Source organism: Dendrobates tinctorius, unplaced genomic scaffold, assembly GCF_039654945.1.
Source record: "Dendrobates tinctorius isolate UK_male_01 unplaced genomic scaffold, ASM3965494v1 ptg000245l, whole genome shotgun sequence".
Taxonomy (NCBI): domain Eukaryota; kingdom Metazoa; phylum Chordata; class Amphibia; order Anura; family Dendrobatidae; genus Dendrobates; species Dendrobates tinctorius.
In genome coordinates, this window is record NW_027361912.1 from 9118253 (window position 1) to 9139513 (window position 21261).

Genomic DNA, 21261 nt, shown 5'->3' on the forward strand with positions numbered 1-21261 from the left:
TTCCACACTGGGAGGACCTAAGACTGTCATTTGCATACCATAGATTAAGTCTCCTGAGAGACCAACAAAAATTGCCAAAGCTGACTGTATTTCAAGTCATCATGGCGGGGTATTGGGAAAAGTTTTCAATTAGCAATAATCACGCCTCGGTTAAACCTCATGGGCTAAGATATTGCCACTGCGCAAAGTTGAAAGAAATGTTGTGACCATTGCCTTCCTGCTTCCAAAGCAGAGCTTGTTTAAGCTACGGTGAGTTACAAATTCTCACTAGCCCTCCCACACTGCTTCCAGGCATCCTGGGCTTCCACATTCTGAGGGCTCAGGAAAGATGTAATTTTTGGCAAATACAGGCAGATTGCCTCACTCTCGCCTTCTGCTCCAAGAAACAAACATCAATCCATAGCTGTGAGAAGCAAGGCTTTTCTTCCACACAGGGAGGACCTAAGACTGTCATTTACATAGCATAGATTAAGTCTCCTGAGAGACCAACAAAAATTGCCAAAGCTGACTGTATTTCAAGTCATCATGGCGGGGTATTGGGAAAAGTTTTCAATTAGCAATAATCACGCCTCAGTTAAACCTCATAGGCTACGATATTGCCACTGCGCAAAGTTTAAAGAACTGTTGTGACCAATGCCTTCCTGCTTCCAAAGCAGAGCTTGTTTAAGCTATGGTGAGTTACAAATTCTCACTAGCCCTCCCACACTGCTTCCAGGCATTCTGAGCTTCCACATTCTAAGGGCTCAGTTAAGATGAAATTTTTGGCAATTACAGGCAGATTGCCTCACTCTCTCCTTCTGCTCCAAGAAACAAACATCAATCCATTGCTGTGAGAAGCAAGGCTTTTCTTCCACGCTGGGAGGAGCTAAGACTCTGTTATTTGCATACAATGGATTAAGTCTCCTGAGAGACCAACAAAAATTGCCAAAGCTGACTGTATTTCAAGTCATCATGGCGGGGTATTGGGAAAAGTTTTCAATTAGCAATAATCACGCCTCGGTTAAACCTCATAGGCTACGATATTGCCACTGCGCAAAGTTGAAAGAACTGTTGTGACCAATGCCTTCCTGCATCCAAAGCAGAGCTTGTTTAAGCTATGGTGAGTTACAAATTCTCACTAGCCCTCCCACACTGCTTCCAGGCATTCTGAGCTTCCACATTCTAAGGGATCAGTTAAGATGAAATTTTTGGCAATTACAGGCAGATTGCCTCACTCTCTCCTTCTGCTCCAGGCAACAAACATCAATCCATTGCTGTGAGAAGCAAGGCTTTTCTTCCACACTGGGAGAAGCTAAGACTGTCATTTGCATTCCATGAATTAAGTCTCCTGAGAGACCAACAAAAATTGCCAAAGCTGACTGTATTCCAAGTCATTATGGCGGGGTATTGGGAAAAGTTTTCAATTAGCAATAATCACGCCTTGGATAAACCTCATGGGCAACAATATTGCCACAGCGCAAAGATGAAAGAACAGAAGTGACCAAGGGCTTCCCGCTTCCAGGGCAGAACATTTTAAGCCATGGTGAGTTACAAATCACCACTAGCCCTCCACGCTGCTTCCAGGCATCTTTGGCTTACACATTCTAAGGGTTCAGTTAAGATGTAATTTTTGGCAGTTACAGGCAGATTGCCTCACTCTCGCCTTCTGCTCCAAGAAACAAACATCAATCCATTGCTGTGAGAAGCAAGGCTTTTCTTCCACACTGGGAGAACCTAAGACTGTCATTTACATACCATAGATTAAGTCTCCTGAGAGACCAACAAAAATTGCCAAAGCTGACTGTATTTCAAGTCATCATGGCGGGGTATTGGGAAAAGTTTTCAATTAGCAATAATCACACCTCGGTTAAACCTCATGGGCTACGATATTGTCACTGCGCAAAGTTGAAAGAACTGTTGTGACCAATGCCTTCCCGCTTCCAAATCAGAGCTTGTTTAAGCTACGGTGAGTTACAAATTCTCAATAGCCCTTCCACACTGCTTCCAGGCATCCTGAGCTTCCACATTCTAAGGGCTCAGTTAAGATGAAATTTTTGGCCATTACAGGCAGATTGCCTCACTCTCTCCTTCTGCTCCAAGAAACAAACATCAATCCATTGCTGTGAGAAGCAAGGCTTTTCTTCCACACTGGGAGGACCTAAGACTGTCATTTGCATACCATAGATTAAGTCTCCTGAGAGACCAACAAAGATTGCCAAAGCTGACTGTATTTCAAGTCATCATGGCGGGGTATTGGGAAAAGTTTTCAATTAGCAATAATCACGCCTCGGTTAAACCTCATGGGCTACGATATTGTCAATGCACAAAGTTGAAAGAACTGTTGTGACCAATGCCTTCCCGCTTCCAAATCAGAGCTTCTTTAAGCTACGGTGAGTTACAAATTCTCAATAGACCTTCCACACTGCTTCCAGGCATCCTGAGCTTCCACATTCTAAGGGCTCAGTTAAGATGAAATTTTTGGCCATTAAAGGCAGATTGCCTCACTCTTTCCTTCTGCTTCAGGCAACAAACATCAATCCATTGCTGTGAGAATCTAGGCTTTTCTTCACGCTGGGAGGAGGTAAGACTCTGTTATTTGCATACAATGGATTAAGTCTCCTGAGAGACCAACAAAAATTGCCAAAGCTGACTGTATTTCAAGTCATCATGGCGGGGTATTGGGAAAAGTTTTCAACTAGCAATAATCCCACCTCGGTTAAACCTCATGGGCTACGATATTGCCACTGCGCAAAGTTGAAAAAACTGTTGTGACCAATGCCTTCCTGCTTCCAAAGCAGAGCTTGTTTAAGCTACGGTGAGTTACAAATTCTCACTCGCCCTCCCACACTGCTTCCAGGCATCCAGGGCTTCCACATTCTGAGGGCTCAGGAAAGATGTAATTTTTGGCAATTACAGGCAGATTGCCTCACTCTCGCCTTCTGCTCCAAGAAACAAACATCAATCCATTGCTGTGAGAAGCAAGGCTTTTCTTCCACACTGGGAGGACCTAAGAATGTCATTTATATATCATAGATTAAGTCTCCTGAGAGACCAACAAAAATTGCCAAAGCTGACTGTATTTCAAGTCATCATGGCGGGGTATTGGGAAAAGTTTTCAATTAGCAATAATCACGCCTCGGTTAAACCTCATAGGCTACGATATTGCCACTGCGCAAATTTGAAAGAACTGTTGTGACCAATGCCTTCCTGCTTCCAAAGCAGAGCTTGTTTAAGCTATGGTGAGTTACAAATTCTCACTAGCCCTCCCACACTGCTTCCAGGCATTCTGAGCTTCCACATTCTAAGGGCTCAGTTAAGATGAAATTTTTGGCAATTACAGGCAGATTGCCTCACTCTCTCCTTCTGCTCCAGGCAACAAACATCAATCCATTGCTGTGAGAAGCAAGGCTATTCTTCCACGCTGGGAGGAGCTAAGACTCTGTTATTTGCATACCATAGATTAAGTCTCCTGAGAGACCAACAAAAATTGCCAAAGCTGACTGTATTTCAAGTCATCATGGCGGGGTATTGGGAAAAGTTTTCAATTAGCAATAATCACGCCTCGGTTAAACCTCATGAGCTACGATATTGCCACAGCGCAAAGTTGAAAGAACTGTTGTGACCAATGCCTTCCTGCTTTCAAAGCAGAGCTTGTTTAAGCTACGGTGAGTTACAAATTCTCACTAGCCCTCCCACACTGCTTCCAGGCATCCTGGGCTTCCACATTCTGAGGGCTCAGGAAAGATGTAATTTTTGGCAATTACAGGCAGATTGCCTCACTCTCGCCTTCTGCTCCAAGAAACAAACATCAATCCATTGCTGTGAGAAGCAAGGCTTTTCTTCCACACTGGGAGGACCTAAGACTGTCATTTGCATACCATAGATTAAGTCTCCTGAGAGACCAACAAAAATTGCCAAAGCTGACTGTATTTCAAGTCATCATGGCGGGGTATTGGGAAAAGTTTTCAATTAGCAATAATCACGCCTCGGTTAAACCTCATGGGCTATGATATTGTCACTGCACAAAGTTGAAAGAACTGTTGTGACCAATGCCTTCCCGCTTCCAAATCAGAGCTTGTTTAAGCTACGGTGAGTTACAAATTCTCAATAGCCCTTCCACACTGCTTCCAGGCATCCTGAGCTTCCACATTCTAAGGGCTCAGTTAAGATGAAATTTTTGGCCATTACAGGCAGATTGCCTCACTCTCTCCTTCTGCTCCAAGAAACAAACATCAATCCATTGCTGTGAGAAGCAAGGCTTTTCTTCCACACTGGGAGGACCTAAGACTGTCATTTGCATACCATAGATTAAGTCTCCTGAGAGACCAACAAAAATTGCCAAAGCTGACTGTAATTCAAGTCATCATGGCGGGGTATTGGGAAAAGTTTTCAATTAGCAATAATCACGCCTCGGTTAAACTTCATGGGCTAAGATATTGCCACTTCGCAAAGTTGAAAGAAATGTTGTGACTAGAGTTGAGCGATACCGTCCGATACTTCAAAGTATCGTATCGGATGGTATCGGCCGATCTTTAAAAAAAGTATCGGTATCGCCGATTCCGATACCGGAAGTCCCATTCAAGTCTATGGGACTTCCGGTATCGGAATAAGAAAAACCCTTTCCTGCCCTTGTACAGCCTCTCTGGGGTCTGTACGGGCCTTTCGGGGGGCTGTGCCGGCCTGCCAGGGGGTCTGTGCAGGCTCCGGTGGTCTGTGCCGGCCTGCAGGTGGTCTGTGCAGGCTCCGGGGGGCTGTGCCGGCCTGCCGGGGGGCTGTGCAGGCCTGCCGGGGGGCTGTGCCGGCCTGCCGGGGGGCTGTGCAGGCTCCGGGGGGCTGTGCCGGCCTGCCGGTGGTCTGTGCAGGCTCCGGGGGTCTGTGCAGGCATCGTCCGATGGGACTACAAGTCCCATCGGGCGATGCCTGCTACCATGACAGTGATTGACACATTAGCCAATGATGGGACAGTAGTAGTCCCATCATCCGGCTAATGTGTTAAATGTAAAAAAAAAAAAAAAAAAAAAAATTACATGCTACATACATACAACATGCATACTACATACATGCTACATTCATACTACATACTACATACATACTACATATATACTACATGCATGCTACATACATACTACATGCTACATACTACATGCATGCTACATACATACTACATGCTACATACTACATATATACTACATGCATGCTACATACATACTACATACATACTACATGCATGCTACATACATACTACATGCTACATACTACATATATACTACATGCATGCTACATACATACTACATGCTACATACTACATATATACTACATGCATGCTACATACATACTACATACATACTACATATATACTACATGCATGCTACATACATACTACATGCTACATACTACATGCATGCTACATACATACTACATGCTACATACTACATATATACTACATGCATGCTACATACATACTACATGCTACATACATACTACATATATACTACATGCATGCTACATACATACTACATGCTACATACATACTACATATATACTACATGCATGCTACATACTACATGCTACATACATACTACATATATACTACATTCATACTACATACTACATATATACTACATACATACTACATACATACTACATACATACTACATACATACTACATGCATGCTACATACATACTACATGCATGCTACATACATACTACATACATACTACATGCATACCACATATATACTACATACATACAATACATTCATACAATACATACATAGACATACAGTACATATAACATAGAGTAACATACTTACCAATACTTGTCACATTGTTCCCCGAAGCCATTGTCTTTTCCGGGATAAATATTAACATAACAAACCACAAAAATACTCACCCACGATCCGAAGCAGTCCACGAGTGTGTCCCACGACGATCTTGGGTAGAGAACTGCAGCATCAGATGATGCTGCCGTTCTCTACGGGCTGCAGGAATCCAATGACGGAAGGTAGGTATCCTTCCGCACTGTATTCCTCCGCCACTTAAAAAAAAAAAGTCCCTAGTCTCACTTTATGCCATTGCTGTGTGGTAAATTCGTGGACTGCTTCGGATCGTGGGTGAGTATTTTTGTGGTTTGTTATGTTAATATTTATCCCGGAATAGACAATGGCTTCGGGGAACAATGTGACAAGTATTGGTAAGTATGTTACTCTATGTTATATGTACTGTATGTCTATGTATGTATTGTATGAATGTATTGTATGTATGTAGTATATATGTGGTATGTATGTAGCATGTAGTATGTATGTGGTATGTATGTAGTATGTATGTAGTATATATGTAGTATGTATGTAGCATGCATGTAGTATGTATGTAGTATGTATGTAGCATGCAGTATGTATGTAGCATGTATGTAGTATGTATGTAGTATATATGTAGTATGTATGTAGCATGTAGTATGTATGTGGTATGTATGTAGCATGCATGTAGTATGTATGTAGCATGCATGTAGTATGTATGTAGCATGCATGTAGTATGTATGTAGTATGTATGTAGTATGTATGTAGCATGCAGTATGTATGTAGCATGTATGTAGTATGTATGTAGTATATATGTAGTATGTATGTAGCATGTAGTATGTATGTAGCATGCATGTAGTATGTATGTAGTATTTTTTTTTTTTTTTTTTTAACATTTAACACATTAGCCGGATGATGGGACTACTACTGTCCCATCATTGGCTAATGTGTCAATCACTGTCATGGTAGCAGGCATCGCCCGATGGGACTTGTAGTCCCATCGGACGATGCTTGCACAGACCCCCGGACATCAGCACAGCCCCCCGGCACGCCGGTACAGACCCCCACAGGGTGCACAGACCACCGGCAGGCCGGCACAGCCCCCCGGCAGTCCGGTACAGACCCCGGGCAGTCCACACAGCCCCCCGGCAGGCCGGCACAGCCCCCCGGCAGGCCGGCAGAGACCCCCGGAAGGCCCGAAATGACGGCGCATCATGATGCGCCCACACCGCGCATCATGATGACGTCAGGCCGTCAATCAACTGAACTTCCGATTCCGATGCCGAATTCCGATATTGAAAAAATATCGGAAGTCGGTATCGGAATTCCGATACAGCAAGTATCGGCCGATACCCGATACTTGCGGTATCGGAATGCTCAACACTAGTTGTGACCAATGCCTTCCTGCTTCCAAAGCAGAGCTTGTTTAAGCTACGGTGAGTTACAAATTCTCACTAGCCCTCCCACACTGCTTCCAGGCATCCTGGGCTTCCACATTCTGAGGGCTCAGGAAAGATGTAATTTTTGGCAATTACAGGCAGATTGCTTCACTCTCGCCTTCTGCTCCAAGAAACAAACATCAATCCATTGCTGTGAGAAGCAAGGCTTTTCTTCCACACTGGGAGAAGCTAAGACTGTCATTTGCATTCCATGAATTAAGTCTCCTGAGAGACCAACAAAAATTGCCAAAGCTGACTGTATTCCAAGTCATTATGGCGGGGTATTGGGAAAAGTTTTCAATTAGCAATAATCACGCCTTGGATAAACCTCATGGGCAACAATATTGCCACAGCGCAAAGATGAAAGAACAGAAGTGACCAAGGGCTTCCCGCTTCCAGGGCAGAACATTTTAAGCCATGGTGAGTTACAAATCACCACTAGCCCTCCACGCTGCTTCCAGGCATCCTTGGCTTACACATTCTAAGGGCTCAGTTAAGATGAAATTTTTGGCCATTACAGGCAGATTGCCTCACTCTCTCCTTCTGCTCCAAGAAACAAACATCAATCCATTGCTGTGAGAAGCAAGGCTTTTCTTCCACGCTGGGAGGAGCTAAGACTCTGTTATTTGCATACAATGGATTAAGTCTCCTGAGAGACCAAAAAAATTGCCAAAGCTGACTGTATTTCAAGTCATCATGGCGGGGTATTGGGAAAAGTTTTCAATTAGCAATAATCACGCCTCGGTTAAACCTCATAGGCTACGATATTGCCACTGCGCAAAGTTGAAAGAACTGTTGTGACCAATGCCTTCCTGCGTCCAAAGCAGAGCTTGTTTAAGCTATGGTGAGTTACAAATTCTCACTAGCCCTCCCACACTGCTTCCAGGCATTCTGAGCTTCCACATTCTAACGGCTCAGTTAAGATGAAATTTTTGGCAATTACAGGCAGATTGCCTCACTCTCTCCTTCTGCTCCAGGCAACAAACATCAATCCATTGCTGTGAGAAGCAAGGCTATTCTTCCACGCTGGGAGGAGCTAAGACTCTGTTATTTGCATACCATAGATTAAGTCTCCTGAGAGACCAACAAAAATTGCCAAAGCTGACTGTATTTCAAGTCATCATGGCGGGGTATTGGGAAAAGTTTTCAATTAGCAATAATCACGCCTCAGTTAAACCTCATGGGCTACGATATTGCCACTTCGCAAAGTTGAAAGAACTGTTGTGACCAATGCCTTCCTGCTTTCAAAGCAGAGCTTGTTTAAGCTACGGTGAGTTACAAATTCTCACTAGCCCTCCCACACTGCTTCCAGGCATCCTGGGCTTCCACATTCTGAGGGCTCAGGAAAGATGTAATTTTTGGCAATTACAGGCAGATTGCCTCACTCTCGCCTACTGCTCCAAGAAACAAACATCAATCCATTGCTGTGAGAAGCAAGGCTTTTCTTCCACACTGGGAAGACCTAAGACTGTCATTTGCATACCATAGATTAAGTCTCCTGAGAGACCAACAAAAATTGCCAAAGCTGACTGTATTTCAAGTCATCATGGCGGGGTATTGGGAAAAGTTTTCAATTAGCAATAATCACGCCTCGGTTAAACCTCATGGACTATGATCTTGCCACTGCGCAAAGTTGAAAGAACTGTTTGTGACCAATGCCTTCCTGCTTCCAAAGCAGAGCTTGTTTAAGCTACGGTGAGTTACAAATTCTCACTAGCCCTCCCACACTGCTTCCAGGCATCCTGAGCTTCCACATTCTGAGGGCTCAGGAAAGATGTAATTTTTGGCAATTACAGGCAGATTGCCTCACTCTCGCCTTCTGCTCCAAGAAACAAACATCAATCCATTGCTGTGAGAAGCAAGGCTTTTCTTCCACACTGGGAGAAGCTAAGACTGACATTTGCATTCCATGAATTAAGTCTCCTGAGAGACCAACAAAAATTGCCAAAGCTGACTGTATTCCAAGTCATTATGGCGGGGTATTGGGAAAAGTTTTCAATTAGCAATAATCACGCCTTGGATAAACCTCATGGGCAACAATATTGCCACAGCGCAAAGATGAAAGAACAGAAGTGACCAAGGGCTTCCCGCTTCCAGGGCAGAACATTTTAAGCCATGGTGAGATACAAATCACCACTAGCCCTCCACGCTGCTTCCAGGCATCCTTGGCTTACACATTCTAAGGGTTCAGTTAAGATGTAATTTTTGGCAATTACAGGCAGATTGCCTCACTCTCGCCTTCTGCTCCAAGAAACAAACATCAATCCATTGCTGTGAGAAGCAAGGCTTTTCTTCCACACTGGGAGAACCTAAGACTGTCATTTACATACCATAGATTAAGTCTCCTGAGAGACCAACAAAAATTGCCAAAGCTGACTGTATTTCAAGTCATCATGGCGGAGTATTGGGAAAAGTTTTCAATTAGCAATAATCACGCCTCGGTTAAACCTCATATGCTACGATATTGCCACTGCGCAAAGTTGAAAGAACTGTTGTGACCAATGCCTTCCTGCTTCCAAAGCAGAGCTTGTTTAAGCTATGGTGAGTTACAAATTCTCACTAGCCCTCCCACACTGCTTCCAGGCATTCTGAGCTTCCACATTCTAACGGCTCAGTTAAGATGAAATTTTTGGCAATTACAGGCAGATTGCCTCACTCTCTCCTTCTGCTCCAGGCAACAAACATCAATCCATTGCTGTGAGAATCAAGGCTTTTCTTCCACGCTGGGAGGAGCTAAGACTCTGTTATTTGCATATAATGGATTAAGTCTCCTGAGAGACCAACAAAAATTGCCAAAGATGACTGTATTTCAAGTCATCATGGCGAGGTATTGGGAAAAGTTTTCAATTAGCAATAATCACGCCTCGGTTAAACCTCATAGGCTACGATATTGCCACTGCGCAAAGTTGAAAGAACTGTTGTGACCAATGCCTTCCTGCGTCCAAAGCAGAGCTTGTTTAAGCTATGGTGAGTTACAAATTCTCACTAGCCCTCCCACACTGCTTCCAGGCATTCTGAGCTTCCACATTCTGAGGGCTCAGGAAAGATGTAATTTTTGGCAATTACAGGCAGATTGCCTCACTCTCACCTACTGCTCCAAGAAACAAACATCAATCTATTGCTGTGAGAAGCAAGGCTTTGCTTCCACACTGGGAGGACCTAAGACTGCCATTTGCATACCATAGTTTAAGTCTCCTGAGAGATCAACAAAAATTGCCAAAGCTGACTGTATTTCAAGTCATCATGGCGGGGGATTGGGAAAAGTTTTCAATTAGCAATAATCACGCCTACGGTTAAACCTCATGGGCTACGATATTGCCACTGCGCAAAGTTGAAAGAACTGTTGTGACCAATGCCTTCCTGCTTTCAAAGCAGAGCTTGTTTAAGCTATGGTGAGTTACAAATTCTCACTAGCCCTCCCACACTGCTTCCAGGCATCCTGGGCTTCCACATTCTGAGGGCTCAGGAAAGATGTAATTTTTGGCAATTACAGGCAGATTGCCTCACTCTCGCCTTCTGCTCCAAGAAACAAACATCAATCCATTGCTGTGAGAAGCAAGGCTTTTCTTCCACACTGGGAGGACCTAAGACTGTCATTTGCATACCATAGATTAAGTCTCCTGAGAGACCAACAAAAATTGCCAAAGCTGACTGTATTTCAAGTCATCATGGCGGGGTATTGGGAAAAGTTTTCAATTAGCAATAATCACGCCTCGGTTAAACCTCATGGGCTATGATATTGTCAATGCACAAAGTTGAAAGAACTGTTGTGACCAATGCCTTCCCGCTTCCAAATCAGAGCTTGTTTAAGCTACGGTGAGTTACAAATTCTCAATAGCCCTTCCACACTGCTTCCAGGCATCCTGAGCTTCCACATTCTAAGGGCTCAGTTAAGAAGAAATTTTTGGCCATTACAGGCAGATTGCCTCACTCTCTCCTTCTGCTCCAAGAAACAAACATCAATCCATTGCTGTGAGAAGCAAGGCTTTTCTTCCACACTGGGAGGACCTAAGACTGTCATTTGCATTCCATGAATTAAGTCTCCTGAGAGACCAACAAAAATTGCCAAAGCTGACTGTATTCCAAGTCATTATGGCGGGGTATTGGGAAAAGTTTTCAATTAGCAATAATCACGCCTTGGATAAACCTCATGGGCAACAATATTGCCACAGCGCAAAGATGAAAGAACAGAAGTGACCAAGGGCTTCCCGCTTCCAGGGCAGAACATTTTAAGCCATGGTGAGTTACAAATCACCACTAGCCCTCCACGCTGCTTCCAGGCATCCTTGGCTTACACATTCTAAGGGCTCAGTTAAGATGAAATTTTTGGCCATTACAGGCAGATTGCCTCACTCTCTCCTTCTGCTCCAAGAAACAAACATGAATCCATTGCTGTGAGAAGCAAGGCTTTTCTTCCACACTGGGAGGACCTAAGACTGTCATTTGCATACCATAGATTAAGTCTCCTGAGAGACCAACAAAAATTGCCAAAGCTGACTGTATTTCAAGTCATCATGGCGGGGTATTGGGAAAAGTTTTCAATTAGCAATAATCACACCTCGATTAAACCTCATGGGCTAAGATATTGCCACTGCGCAAAGTTGAAAGAAATGTTGTGACCAATGCCTTCCTGCTTCCAAAGCAGAGCTTGTTTAAGCTACGGTGAGTTACAAATTCTCACTAGCCCTCCCACACTGCTTCCAGGCATCCTGGGCTTCCACATTCTGAGTGGGAAAAGATCCCACTCCAACGAGCATTTCATCGCATTCAAACAGTCCCTCACTACTTTCAAGACCACACTCGCCACAGCTAAACAAACCTACTCCTCATCTCTCATATCCTCCCTGTCTCACAACCCTAAACAGTTATTCAACACCTTCAATTCTCTCCTCCGCCCCCCAGCACCTCCTCCCTCCCCACTCATCTCAGCTGAAGACTTTGCCTCATTTTTCAAGCAGAAAATTGATAACATCAGGGACAGTTTTGGTCAACAACCCCCAGAGCCCTTCCTCCCGACTTCCCAGCCCTCCACCTTCAAAACCAACTTCTCCACCATTACAGAAGATCGACTCTCCACTCTACTCTCAAGATCACATCTCACCACCTGTGCACTCGACCCGATCCCATCCCACTTCATCCCAAACCTCACCACAGTCTTCATCCCAACCCTAACCCATCTCTTCAACCTATCACTAACAACTGGTGTTTTCCCCTCAAGCTTTAAACATGCCTCCATCACACCTATCCTCAAAAAGCCCTCTCTTGACCCATCCTCTGTATCTAGCTATCGCCCTATATCACTTCTCCCATACGCCTCCAAGCTACTGGAACAACACGTCTACCTTGAACTGTCCTCCCATCTCTCTTCTTGCTCCCTCTTCGACCGCTTACAATCTGGCTTCCGGTCACACCACTCCACTGAAACTGCCCTTACTAAGGTCACCAATGACCTCTTAACTGCCAAGAGCAAGCGACACTACTCTTTCCTCCTCCTCCTGGACCTGTCGGCTGCCTTTGACACAGTGGACCATTCCCTATTATTACAGACCCTCTCATCCCTCGGCATCACAGACTTGGCCCTCTCCTGGATCTCATCATACCTAACAGACCGGACATTCAGCGTCTCCCACTCACACACCACCTCCTCACCTCGCCCCCTATCTGTCGGAGTCCCACAAGGTTCAGTCCTAGGGCCCCTGCTGTTCTCTATTTACACCTTTGGCCTGAGACAGCTCATAGAATCTCATGGCTTTCAGTATCATCTTTATGCTGATGACACACAGATCTACATCTCTGGACCAGATATCACCTCCCTACTAACCAGAATCCCTCAATGTCTGTCCACTATTTCATCCTTCTTCTCCACTAGATATCTGAAACTCAACATGGACAAAACAGAATTCATCATCTTTCCCCCATCTCACGTGACCCCCCCTACGAACCTATCAATTACAGTAAATGACTGCCCACTCTCCCCAGTCCCACAAGCTCGCTGCCTCGGAGTAATCCTTGATGCTGATCTCTCCTTCAAACCACATATCCAAACCCTTTCCACTTCCTGCCGACTTCAACTCAAAAATATTTCACGCATCCGTTCATTCCTCACCCAAGAATCTGCAAAAACCCTAGTCCATGCCCTCATCATCTCTCGCCTTGACTACTGCAACCTCATGCTCTGCGGCCTCCCCTCAAACACTCTCGCACCCCTCCAATCTATTCTAAACTCTGCTGCCCGACTAATCCACCTGTCCCCCCGCTATTCCCCAGCTTCTCCCCTCTGTCAATCCCTTCACTGGCTCCCAATTGCCCAGAGACTCCATTACAAAACCCTAACCATGACATACAAAGCCATCCACAACTTGTCTCCTCCATACATCTGTGACCTCGTCTCCCGGTACTTTCCTGCACGCAACCTCCGATCCTCACAAGATCTCCTTCTCTACTCCCCTCTTATCTCCTCTTCCCACAATCGCATACAAGATTTCTCTCGCGCATCACCCCTACTCTGGAACTCTCTACCACAACATATCAGACTCTCACCTACCATCGAAACCTTCAAAAAGAGCCTGAAGACCCACCTCTTCCGACAAGCCTATAACCTGCAGTAACCACCGATCGACCAAACCGCTGCACGACCAGCTCTACCCTCGCCTACTGTATTATCACCCATCCCTTGAAGATTGTGAGCCCTCGCGGGCAGGGTCCTCTCTCCTCCTGTACCAGTTATGACTTGTATTGTTTAAGATTATTGTACTTGTTTTTATGTATACCCCCCTCACATGTAAAGCGCCATGGAATAAATGGCGCTATAACAATAAATAATAATAATAATAATAATTCTGAGGGCTCAGGAAAGATGTAATTTTTGGCAATTACAGGCAGATTGCCTCACTCTCGCCTTCTGCTCCAAGAAACAAACATCAATCCATAGCTGTGAGAAGCAAGGCTTTTCTTCCACACAGGGAGGACCTAAGACTGTCATTTACATACCATAGATTAAGTCTCCTGAGAGACCAACAAAAATTGCCAAAGCTGACTGTATTTCAAGTCATCATGGCGGGGTATTAGGAAAAGTTTTCAATTAGCAATAATCACGCCTCAGTTAAACCTCATAGGCTACGATATTGCCACTGCGCAAAGTTTAAAGAACTGTTGTGACCAATGCCTTCCTGCTTCCAAAGCAGAGCTTGTTTAAGCTATGGTGAGTTACAAATTCTCACTAGCCCTCCCACACTGCTTCCAGGCATTCTGAGCTTCCACATTCTAAGGGCTCAGATAAGATGAAATTTTTGGCAATTACAGGCAGATTACCTCACTCTCTCCTTCTGCTCCAAGAAACAAACATTAATCCATTGCTGTGAGAAGCAAGGCTTTTCTTCCACGCTGGGAGGAGCTAAGACTCTGTTATTTGCATACAATGGATTAAGTCTCCTGAGAGACCAACAAAAATTGCCAAAGCTGACTGTATTTCAAGTCATCATGGCGGGGTAGTGGGAAAAGTTTTCAATTAGCAATAATCACGCCTCGGTTAAACCTCATAGGCTACGATATTGCCACTGCGCAAAGTTGAAAGAACTGTTGTAACCAATGCCTTCCTGCGTCCAAAGCAGAGCTTGTTTAAGCTATGGTGAGTTACAAATTCTCACTAGCCCTCCCACACTGCTTCCAGGCATCCTGGGCTTCCACATTCTGAGGGCTCAGGAAAGATGTAATTTTTGGCAATTACAGGCAGATTGCCTCACTCTCGCCTACTGCTCCAAGAAACAAACATCAATCCATTGCTGTGAGAAGCAAGGCTTTGCTTCCACACTGGGAGGACCTAAGGCCGGTTTCACACTAGCGCTTTTTCAGCGCGCGCACGGCCGGGGTTAGCTCCGCCCCCGAGCCGGCTCTCTGCCCGGCGTGCCCGCCCCTTCCTTGTAGCGCCGCCTCCTAGCGGACAGCGGCGCCTGCGATCGGCGCACCCTATCTTTAGCATAGGGTGCGCCGATCGTGCGCAGGCCGTGCGCTAGTTGCGCTTTGACCTGCGCTGCGCACTTTTGACGGTGCGCCGTGCGCGCCAAAATCAAACTTTTTGGATTTTGGCGCGCACGGCGCACCGTCAAAAGTGCGCAGCGCAGGTCAAAGCGCAACTAGCGCACGGCCTGCGCACGATCGGCGCACCCTATGCTAAAGATAGGGTGCGCCGATCGCAGGCGCCGCTGTCCGCTAGGAGGCGGCGCTACAAGGAAGGGGCGGGCACGCCGGGCAGAGAGCCGGCTCGGGGGCGGAGCTACCCCCGGCCGTGCGCGCGCTGAAAAAGCGCTAGTGTGAAACCGGCCTAAGACTGTCATTTACATACCATAGATTAAGTCTCCTGAGAGACCAACAAAAATTGCCAAAGCTGACTGTATTTCAAGTCATCATGGCGGGGTATTGGGAAAAGTTTTCAATTAGCAATAAACACGCCTCGGTTAAACCTCATGGGCTACGATATTGTCACTGCACAAAGTTGAAAGAACTGTTGTGACCAATGCCTTCCCGCTTCCAAATCAGAGCTTGTTTAAGCTACGGTGAGTTACAAATTCTCAATAGCCCTTCCACACTGCTTCCAGGCATCGTGAGCTTCCACATTCTAAGGGCTCAGTTAAGATGATATTTTTGGCAATTACAGGCAGATTGCCTCACTCTCACCTTCTGCTCCAAGAAACAAACATCAATCCATTGCTGTGAGAAGCAAGGCTTTTCTTCCACACTGGGAGGACCTAAGACTGTCATTTACATACCATAGATTAAGTCTTCTGAGAGACCAACAAAAATTGCCAAAGATGACTGAATTTCAAGTCATCATGGCGGGGTATTGGGACAAGTTTTCAATTAGCAATAATCACGCCTCGGTTAAACCTCAAAGGCTACGATATTGCCACTGCGCAAAGTTGAAAGAACTGTTGTGACTAGTGTTGAGCATTCCGATACCGCAAGTATCGGGTATCGGCCGATACTTGCTGTATCGGAATTCCGATACCGACTTCCGATATTTTTTCAATATCGGAATTCGGCATCGGAATCGGAAGTTCAGTTGATTGACGGCCTGACGTCATCATGATGCGCGGTGTGTGCGCATCATGATGCGCCGTCATTTCGGGCCTTCCGGGGGTCTCTGCCGGCCTGCCGGGGGGCTGTGTGGACTGCCCGGGGTCTCTGCCGGCCTGCCGGGGGGCTGTGTGGACTGCCCGGGGTCTCTGCCGGCCTGCCGGGGGGCTGTGCCGGCCTGCCGGGGGGCTGTGCACCCTGTGGGGGTCTGTACCGGCCTGCCGGGGGGCTGTGCCGGCCTGCCGGGGGGCTGTGCTGATGTCCGGGGGTCTGTGCAAGCATCGTCCGATGGGACTACAAGTCCCATCGGGCGATGCCTGCTACCATGACAGTGATTGACACATTAGCCAATGATGGGACAGTAGTAGTCCCATCATCCGGCTAATGTGTTAAATGTTAAAAAAAAAAAAAAAAAAAAAAAAAAATACTACATACATACTACATGCTACATACATACTACATATATACTACATACATACTACATACATACTACATACATACTACATGCATGCTACATACATACTACATATATACTACATACATACTACATACATACTGCATGCTACATACATACTACATACATACTACATACATACTACATGCATGCTACATATATACTACATGCTACATACATACCACATACATACTACATGCATGCTACATATATACTACATGCATGCTACATACATACTACATATATACTACATGCATGCTACATACATACTACATATATACTACATGCATGCTACATATATACTACATACATACTACATATATACTACATACATGCTACATATATACTACATACATACTACATATATACTACATACATGCTACATATATACTACATACATGCTACATACATACTACATACATACTACATATATACTACATGCATGCTACATATATACTACATGCTACATACATACCACATACATACTACATACATGCTACATATACTACATGCATGCTACATACATACTACATATATACTACATGCATGCTACATACATACTACATGCTACATGCATGCTACATACATACTACATACATACTACATGCTACATACATACCACATATATACTACATACATACAATACATTCATACAATACATACATAGACATACAGTACATATAACATAGAGTAACATACTTACCAATACTTGTCACATTGTTCCCCGAAGCCATTGTCGTCTACGGAATAAATATTAACATAACAAACCACAAAAATACTCACCCACGATCCGAAGCAGTCCACGAGTGTGTCCCACGACGATCTTGGGTAGAGAACTGCAGCATCAGATGATGCTGCCGTTCTCTACGGGCTGCAGGAATCCAATGACGGAAGGTAGGTATCCTTCCGCACTGTATTCCTCCGCCACTTAAAAAAAAAAAAGTCCCTAGTCTCACTTTATGCCATTGCTGTGTGGGAAATTCCCACACAGCAATGGCATAAAGTGAGACTAGGGACTTTTTTTTTTTTTAAGTGGCGGAGGAATACAGTGCGGAAGGATACCTACCTTCCGTCATTGGATTCCTGCAGCCCGTAGAGAACGGCAGCATCAGCTGATGCTGCAGTTCTCTACCCAAGATCGTCGTGGGACACACTCGTGGACTGCTTCGGATCGTGGGTGAGTATTTTTGTGGTTTGTTATGTTAATATTTATTCCGTAGACGACAATGGCTTCGGGGAACAATGTGACAAGTATTGGTAAGTATGTTACTCTATGTTATATGTACTGTATGTCTATGTATGTATTGTATGAATGTATTGTATGTATGTAGTATATATGTGGTATGTATGTAGCATGTAGTATGTATGTAGCATGCATGTAGCATGTAGTATGTATGTAGCATGCATGTAGTATATATGTAGTATGTATGTAGCATGCATGTAGTATATATGTAGCATGCATGTAGTATGTATGTGGTATGTATGTAGTATATATGTAGTATGTATGTAGTATATATGTAGCATGTATGTAGTATGTATGTAGCATGCATGTAGCATGTAGTATGTATGTAGCATGCATGTAGTATATATGTAGTATGTATGTAGCATGCATGTAGTATATATGTAGTATGTATGTAGTATATATGTAGCATGTATGTAGTATATATGTAGCATGCATGTAGCATGTAGTATGTATGTAGCATGCATGTAGTATATATGTAGTATATATGTAGCATGCATGTAGTATATATGTAGCATGCATGTAGTATATATGTAGTATGTATGTAGTATATATGTAGCATGTATGTAGTATGTATGTAGCATGCATGTAGCATGTAGTATGTATGTAGCATGCATGTAGCATGTAGTATGTATGTAGCATGCATGTAGTATATATGTAGTATGTATGTAGCATGCATGTAGTATATATGTAGTATGTATCATGTAGTATGTATGTAGCATGCATGTAGTATATATGTAGCATGCATGTAGTATATATGTAGTATGTATGTTGCATGTAGTATGAATGTAGCATGTATGTAGTATGTAGTATGAATGTAGCATGTAATTTTTTTTTTTTTTTTTACATTTAACACATTAGCCGGATGATGGGACTACTACTGTCCCATCATTGGCTAATGTGTCAATCACTGTCATGGTAGCAGGCATCGCCAGATGGGACTTGTAGTCCCATCGGACGATGCCTGCACAGACCCCCGGAGCCTGCACAGACCACCGGCAGGCCGGCACAGCCCCCCGGCAGGCCGGCACAGCCCCCCGGAGCCTGCACAGACCACCGGCAGGCCGGCACAGACCACCGGAGCCTGCACAGACCCCCTGGCAGGCCGGCACAGCCCCCCGGCAGGCCGGCACAGCCCCCCGGAGCCTGCACAGACCACCGGCAGGCCGGCACAGCCCCCCGGCAGGCCGGCACAGACCACCGGAGCCTGCACAGACCCCCTGGCAGGCCGGCACAGCCCCCCGAAAGGCCCGTACAGACCCCAGAGAGGCTGTACAAGGGCAGGAAAGGGTTTTTCTTATTCCGATACCGGAAGTCCCATAGACTTGAATGGGACTTCCGGTATCGGAATCGGCGATACCGATACTTTTTTTAAAGATCGGCCGATACCATCCGATACGATACTTTGAAGTATCGGACGGTATCGCTCAACTCTAGTTGTGACCAATGCCTTCCTGCTTCCAAAGCAGAGCTTGTTAAAGCTATGGTGAGTTACAAATTCTCACTAGCCCTCCCACACTGCTTCCAGGCATTCTGAGCTTCCACATTCTAAGGGCTCAGTTAAGATGAAATTTTTGGCAATTACAGGCAGATTGCCTCACTCTCTCCTTCTGCTCCAGGCAACAAACATCAATCCATTGCTGTGAGAAGCAAGGCTATTCTTCCACGCTGGGAGGAGCTAAGACTCTGTTATTTGCATATCATAGATTAAGTCTCCTGAGAGACCAACAAAAATTGCCAAAGCTGACTGTATTTCAAGTCATCATTGCGGGGTATTGGGAAAAGTTTTCAATTAGCAATAATCACGCCTCGGTTAAACCTCATGGGCTACGATATTGTCACTGCACAAAGTTGAAAGAACTGTTGTGACCAATGCCTTCCCGCTTCCAAATCAGAGCTTGTTTAAGCTACGGTGAGTTACAAATTCTCAATAGCCCTTCCACACTGCTTCCAGGCATCCTGAGCTTCCACATTCTAAGGGCTCAGTTAAGATGAAATTTTTGGCCATTACAGGCAGATTGCCTCACTCTCTCCTTCTGCTCCAAGAAACAAACATCAATCCATTGCTGTGAGAAGCAAGGCTTTTCTTCCACACTGGGAGGACCTAAGACTGTCATTTGCATACCATAGATTAAGTCTCCTGAGAGACCAACAAAGATTGCCAAAGCTGACTGTATTTCAAGTCATCATGGCGGGGTATTGGGAAAAGTTTTCAATTAGCAATAATCACGCCTCGGTTAAACCTCATGGGCTACGATATTGTCACTGCGCAAAGTTGAAAGAACTGTTGTGACCAATGCCTTCCCGCTTCCAAATCAGAGCTTGTTTAAGCTACGGTGAGTTACAAATTCTCAATAGACCTTCCACACTGCTTCCAGGCATCCTGAGCTTCCACATTCTAAGGGCTCAGTTAAGATGAAATTTTTGGCCATTACAGGCAGATTGCCTCACTCTTTCCTTCTGCTTCAGGCAACAAACATCAATCCATTGCTGTGAGAATCTAGGCTTTTCTTCCACGCTGGGAGGAGGTAAGACTCTGTTATTTGCATACAATGGATTAAGTCTCCTGAGAGACCAACAAAAATTGCCAAAGCTGACTGTATTTCAAGTCATCATGGCGGGGTATTGGGAAAAGTTTTCAACTAGCAATAATCACGCCTCGGTTAAACCTCATAGGCTACGATATTGCCACTGCGCAAAGTTGAAAGAACTGTTGTGACCAATGCCTTCCTGCTTCCAAAGCAGAGCATGTTTAAGCTATGGTGAGTTACAAATTCTCACTAGCCCTCCCACACTGCTTCCAGGCATTCTGAGCTTCCACATTCTAAGGGCTCAGTTAAGATGAAATTTTTGGCAATTACAGGCAGATTGCCTCACTCTCTCCTTCTGCTCCAGGCAACAAACATCAATCCATTGCTGTGAGAAGCAAGGCTATTCTTCCACGCTGGGAGGAGCTAAGACTCTGTTATTTGCATACCATAGATTAAGTCTCCTGAGAGACCAACAAAAATTGCCAAAGCTGACTGTATTTCAAGTCATCATGGCGGGGTATTGGGAAAAGTTTTCAATTAGCAATAATCACGCCTCGGTTAAACCTCATGGGCTACGATATTGCCACTGCGCAAAGTTGAAAGAACTGTTGTGACCAATGCCTTCCTGCTTTCAAAGCAGAGCTTGTTTAAGCTACGGTGAGTTACAAATTCTCACTAGCCCTCCCACACTGCTTCCAGGCATCCTGGGCTTCCACATTCTGAGGGCTCAGGAAAGATGTAATTTTTGGCA

At 44.9% G+C, this 21261-nt stretch overlaps 30 non-coding genes across 30 annotated transcripts; all 30 read right to left on the reverse strand.

Moving 5' to 3' along the window:
- Positions 1–49: 49 nt before the first annotated feature.
- LOC141062870 (U4 spliceosomal RNA) lies at positions 50–190 on the reverse strand. The gene has a single exon (XR_012224575.1). It is a non-coding gene; the product is annotated as a U4 spliceosomal RNA (small nuclear RNA).
- Positions 191–473: 283 nt separating this feature from the next.
- LOC141062938 (U4 spliceosomal RNA) lies at positions 474–614 on the reverse strand. The gene has a single exon (XR_012224636.1). It is a non-coding gene; the product is annotated as a U4 spliceosomal RNA (small nuclear RNA).
- A 285-nt stretch (positions 615–899) lies between these two features.
- LOC141061306 (U4 spliceosomal RNA) lies at positions 900–1040 on the reverse strand. Its single transcript, XR_012223179.1, has one exon. It is a non-coding gene; the product is annotated as a U4 spliceosomal RNA (small nuclear RNA).
- A 283-nt stretch (positions 1041–1323) lies between these two features.
- LOC141061923 (U4 spliceosomal RNA) lies at positions 1324–1464 on the reverse strand. The gene has a single exon (XR_012223738.1). It is a non-coding gene; the product is annotated as a U4 spliceosomal RNA (small nuclear RNA).
- A 281-nt stretch (positions 1465–1745) lies between these two features.
- Positions 1746–1886, reverse strand: LOC141061222 (U4 spliceosomal RNA). Its single transcript, XR_012223104.1, has one exon. It is a non-coding gene; the product is annotated as a U4 spliceosomal RNA (small nuclear RNA).
- A 283-nt stretch (positions 1887–2169) lies between these two features.
- Positions 2170–2310, reverse strand: LOC141061486 (U4 spliceosomal RNA). The gene has a single exon (XR_012223343.1). It is a non-coding gene; the product is annotated as a U4 spliceosomal RNA (small nuclear RNA).
- A 284-nt stretch (positions 2311–2594) lies between these two features.
- On the reverse strand, positions 2595–2735 carry LOC141061088 (U4 spliceosomal RNA). The gene has a single exon (XR_012222983.1). It is a non-coding gene; the product is annotated as a U4 spliceosomal RNA (small nuclear RNA).
- Positions 2736–3018: 283 nt separating this feature from the next.
- On the reverse strand, positions 3019–3159 carry LOC141063075 (U4 spliceosomal RNA). Its single transcript, XR_012224760.1, has one exon. It is a non-coding gene; the product is annotated as a U4 spliceosomal RNA (small nuclear RNA).
- A 285-nt stretch (positions 3160–3444) lies between these two features.
- LOC141060977 (U4 spliceosomal RNA) lies at positions 3445–3585 on the reverse strand. The gene has a single exon (XR_012222882.1). It is a non-coding gene; the product is annotated as a U4 spliceosomal RNA (small nuclear RNA).
- Positions 3586–3868: 283 nt separating this feature from the next.
- On the reverse strand, positions 3869–4009 carry LOC141062902 (U4 spliceosomal RNA). Its single transcript, XR_012224604.1, has one exon. It is a non-coding gene; the product is annotated as a U4 spliceosomal RNA (small nuclear RNA).
- A 283-nt stretch (positions 4010–4292) lies between these two features.
- Positions 4293–4433, reverse strand: LOC141061717 (U4 spliceosomal RNA). Its single transcript, XR_012223552.1, has one exon. It is a non-coding gene; the product is annotated as a U4 spliceosomal RNA (small nuclear RNA).
- A 3001-nt stretch (positions 4434–7434) lies between these two features.
- Positions 7435–7575, reverse strand: LOC141061924 (U4 spliceosomal RNA). The gene has a single exon (XR_012223739.1). It is a non-coding gene; the product is annotated as a U4 spliceosomal RNA (small nuclear RNA).
- Positions 7576–7858: 283 nt separating this feature from the next.
- LOC141061363 (U4 spliceosomal RNA) lies at positions 7859–7998 on the reverse strand. Its single transcript, XR_012223231.1, has one exon. It is a non-coding gene; the product is annotated as a U4 spliceosomal RNA (small nuclear RNA).
- A 285-nt stretch (positions 7999–8283) lies between these two features.
- On the reverse strand, positions 8284–8424 carry LOC141061214 (U4 spliceosomal RNA). Its single transcript, XR_012223096.1, has one exon. It is a non-coding gene; the product is annotated as a U4 spliceosomal RNA (small nuclear RNA).
- A 283-nt stretch (positions 8425–8707) lies between these two features.
- Positions 8708–8848, reverse strand: LOC141061123 (U4 spliceosomal RNA). The gene has a single exon (XR_012223015.1). It is a non-coding gene; the product is annotated as a U4 spliceosomal RNA (small nuclear RNA).
- A 284-nt stretch (positions 8849–9132) lies between these two features.
- On the reverse strand, positions 9133–9273 carry LOC141061925 (U4 spliceosomal RNA). The gene has a single exon (XR_012223740.1). It is a non-coding gene; the product is annotated as a U4 spliceosomal RNA (small nuclear RNA).
- Positions 9274–9554: 281 nt separating this feature from the next.
- LOC141061374 (U4 spliceosomal RNA) lies at positions 9555–9695 on the reverse strand. Its single transcript, XR_012223241.1, has one exon. It is a non-coding gene; the product is annotated as a U4 spliceosomal RNA (small nuclear RNA).
- A 285-nt stretch (positions 9696–9980) lies between these two features.
- LOC141062874 (U4 spliceosomal RNA) lies at positions 9981–10121 on the reverse strand. The gene has a single exon (XR_012224578.1). It is a non-coding gene; the product is annotated as a U4 spliceosomal RNA (small nuclear RNA).
- Positions 10122–10404: 283 nt separating this feature from the next.
- On the reverse strand, positions 10405–10546 carry LOC141061686 (U4 spliceosomal RNA). The gene has a single exon (XR_012223524.1). It is a non-coding gene; the product is annotated as a U4 spliceosomal RNA (small nuclear RNA).
- A 283-nt stretch (positions 10547–10829) lies between these two features.
- LOC141060927 (U4 spliceosomal RNA) lies at positions 10830–10970 on the reverse strand. Its single transcript, XR_012222836.1, has one exon. It is a non-coding gene; the product is annotated as a U4 spliceosomal RNA (small nuclear RNA).
- A 283-nt stretch (positions 10971–11253) lies between these two features.
- On the reverse strand, positions 11254–11394 carry LOC141061926 (U4 spliceosomal RNA). Its single transcript, XR_012223741.1, has one exon. It is a non-coding gene; the product is annotated as a U4 spliceosomal RNA (small nuclear RNA).
- A 281-nt stretch (positions 11395–11675) lies between these two features.
- LOC141061612 (U4 spliceosomal RNA) lies at positions 11676–11816 on the reverse strand. Its single transcript, XR_012223457.1, has one exon. It is a non-coding gene; the product is annotated as a U4 spliceosomal RNA (small nuclear RNA).
- Positions 11817–14214: 2398 nt separating this feature from the next.
- Positions 14215–14355, reverse strand: LOC141063068 (U4 spliceosomal RNA). The gene has a single exon (XR_012224754.1). It is a non-coding gene; the product is annotated as a U4 spliceosomal RNA (small nuclear RNA).
- A 285-nt stretch (positions 14356–14640) lies between these two features.
- LOC141063077 (U4 spliceosomal RNA) lies at positions 14641–14781 on the reverse strand. The gene has a single exon (XR_012224762.1). It is a non-coding gene; the product is annotated as a U4 spliceosomal RNA (small nuclear RNA).
- Positions 14782–15565: 784 nt separating this feature from the next.
- On the reverse strand, positions 15566–15706 carry LOC141061386 (U4 spliceosomal RNA). The gene has a single exon (XR_012223252.1). It is a non-coding gene; the product is annotated as a U4 spliceosomal RNA (small nuclear RNA).
- Positions 15707–15989: 283 nt separating this feature from the next.
- LOC141061165 (U4 spliceosomal RNA) lies at positions 15990–16130 on the reverse strand. The gene has a single exon (XR_012223053.1). It is a non-coding gene; the product is annotated as a U4 spliceosomal RNA (small nuclear RNA).
- A 3561-nt stretch (positions 16131–19691) lies between these two features.
- On the reverse strand, positions 19692–19832 carry LOC141061543 (U4 spliceosomal RNA). The gene has a single exon (XR_012223395.1). It is a non-coding gene; the product is annotated as a U4 spliceosomal RNA (small nuclear RNA).
- A 283-nt stretch (positions 19833–20115) lies between these two features.
- LOC141061301 (U4 spliceosomal RNA) lies at positions 20116–20256 on the reverse strand. The gene has a single exon (XR_012223175.1). It is a non-coding gene; the product is annotated as a U4 spliceosomal RNA (small nuclear RNA).
- A 285-nt stretch (positions 20257–20541) lies between these two features.
- On the reverse strand, positions 20542–20682 carry LOC141062850 (U4 spliceosomal RNA). Its single transcript, XR_012224556.1, has one exon. It is a non-coding gene; the product is annotated as a U4 spliceosomal RNA (small nuclear RNA).
- Positions 20683–20967: 285 nt separating this feature from the next.
- LOC141062237 (U4 spliceosomal RNA) lies at positions 20968–21108 on the reverse strand. Its single transcript, XR_012224024.1, has one exon. It is a non-coding gene; the product is annotated as a U4 spliceosomal RNA (small nuclear RNA).
- Positions 21109–21261: the final 153 nt, after the last annotated feature.